At 43.9% G+C, this 2,500-nt stretch overlaps 1 protein-coding gene across 1 annotated transcript in view; it reads left to right on the forward strand.

Annotated features, from left to right (window-relative positions):
* myt1lb (myelin transcription factor 1-like, b) overlaps positions 1 to 2,500 on the forward strand; it is a gene marked incomplete at both ends in the record, with an annotated part of 52,768 nt that overhangs the window by 2,708 nt on the left and 47,560 nt on the right. The window lies entirely within an intron of this gene.

Here is a 2,500-nt window from a genome sequence, read left to right on the forward strand (position 1 = left end):
GATTGAACCTCATCTCAATAGAATAATCATTTTGCCAGGAAAAATATTTGACTGACAGCTCACGGCGAGCAAACATTTCTTCACATTCCTTTGTCATTTGCATTTTTACAGTCTCATATGCTAATCATGTGTATTGGAGTGTATAAGCTCTCCATACACACAACAACTCAAAATGGAAGGATTGCTTTCAGTAAGGAGGAAATGCATGCAGAATATTCTCTCCTATTTTTCTAAAAATAAACGCCTCATTCTGATATAATCCCATTTGGCAAGACAAAACAGAATGCCGGTTTACGTAACTACCGTAGGAAGATCGAGTTTGAGTCTTCTCCTAATTATGCTGTAAAAAAGATTGGGTAGATTCCCTCCCTTTCAGACCGAAGCAGTTTTAATGATTTTATAATCATATATGCATATACAGTATGAATGTATGCATGCATCCGAAGTAACCTGGCTTTGACCGTCATGCAATAATATTGCATTTCTTCCAACACAACGTTTAGGCATAATTTTTATACTTCATACAAAATACTGTATAAATTATATCAATATTCCCAAGGTCTGTTTGCACAAATATAGACATTTCTTCCAAAGAAGGTTAGAGGAAGTCATTAATATGCTGTTGGCCTGATATGCTCTGGGGTGAGTTTCCTGAACACTTCACAGCACTACGATCAGAATATAAGAACATCAATTACCTAACTCCTTCTCAGAGTTGGTTAACTCTTGAGGTTCCTCGGGTCTCCACTGAATAGGGTAAATCCACTTTAAGTTTTGGTGCACCTCACTGCTGGAACAATCTACAAAACATATTACAGTTGGTTGTTCTGTTGCCGTGTGGGCAATTGAAAATGTTGATTCAGGACCACTTTGGTGAAGGATGTGATTATTTCTCTTGATATAACATATAATTTTGTGGTTTTATATGATGTGTTGATTTCTGTATTTGACTGTGTTGTAGCGTATATTTAAGATGTTGCTTTGAAATTGTATTCATAATGTGGAGTTCGAGGCGTTGCTCTGACTGTGTTTTCCCTGTATAAAAAAAAGGTTCAATAAAAATTGGTCTTAAGTCCATTGTATGCACAAGACGAAAGATGATCTGTACGCTATGCAAAGCTTCTGGGGAAACTCACCACAGAACCCAGACGGGTCTACCTTCTCTAATTTGTCTGCTCTGAGACATGGGTTTCCTTTCTCCTCGAAGTGGTCAAATGAGAGAGGCGTTGTTTCAGCCGGAGCCTTAATCGGCAGTGTCTGCGCTGAAACATGGCCGTGCAGGAAATGATCAAGTTAATGAAACGTTTTAATTATTCAACGTAATTGTGGAATGTGATCCCGAGACTAACTGTTCGTACGTGTGTGAGATGCACACACACACACACACACGTGCCTGCACGTACTGTGCACAATGCAGGCACGTACTCACGCACATCAGTCTTGTATCAGTGTTATTATACACACACACACACACACACACACACACACACACACACACACACACACACACACACACACACACACACACACACACACACACACACACACACACACACAGTAGCTCTCCCATTGAAGTATCCCTTCCTCGATACATGCCAGGCTTTCCAGGGAGAGAGAAATCCGTCTGTGTTATAATTACTTGCCCTTGTCTGGATGAGGTCATTACTCAAAGGCCCTCAGAGCCTGTGTGCCCGCTGGCGCAGGACTGCTCCTCCATTTTGGCCGTCACTGTACAGTTGACAGACAGAGCTGTTCTGCACTGTGCCGTATTGATCTTATCACCAGAGAGAGAGAGAGAGAGAGAGAGAGAGAGAGAGAGAGAGAGAGAGAGAGAGAGAGAGAGAGGGAAAGAGAGAGAGAGAGAGACATGTAGCATAGCCATGCATTCTATTTCTTTGAATTATGTCTTTCCATCTTTCTCACTTGCATGAACGCACACACACACACATGCGTATGCAGGCACATGCACACGCACGCACGCACGCACGCAGCGCGTCCATCCAGCCACCCACCCACTGCTTTGCTCAGCAGATAATCAGAGATAAATAAAACAAACAAGAGCAGCTAAATCCATCAGCATCACTCTTTTCCTCTCTCTCTTCCTCTCTCTCTCTCTCTCTCTCTCTTCCCCCCTCTCTCTCTCTCTCTCTCTCTCTCTTCCCCCCTCTCTCTCTCTACCCTCCCTCTCTCCCTACCCTCCCTCTCTCTTCCCCCCTCTCTCTCTCTACCCTCCCTCTCTCTTCCTCTCTCTCTCTCTCTCTCTCTACCCTCCCTCTCTTCCTCTCTCTCTCTCTCTACCCTCCCTCTCTCTTCCTCTCTCTCTCTCTCTCTACCCTCTCTCTCTCTCTCTCTCTCTCTACCCTCTCTCTCTCTTTCCCCATCTTTCGCCTCGTCTCTTTATCACTTCCTCTCTCTATCTCTCCCTCTCCCTCATTTTCACTCTCTCTCAATCTCTCCCCCTGCCTCCTTCTCTCCCCTTCTCTCTTTTCCTCTCTCTATC

Source organism: Argentina silus (assembly GCF_951799395.1).
Source record: "Argentina silus genome assembly, chromosome: 13".
Taxonomy (NCBI): Eukaryota; Metazoa; Chordata; class Actinopteri; order Argentiniformes; family Argentinidae; genus Argentina; species Argentina silus.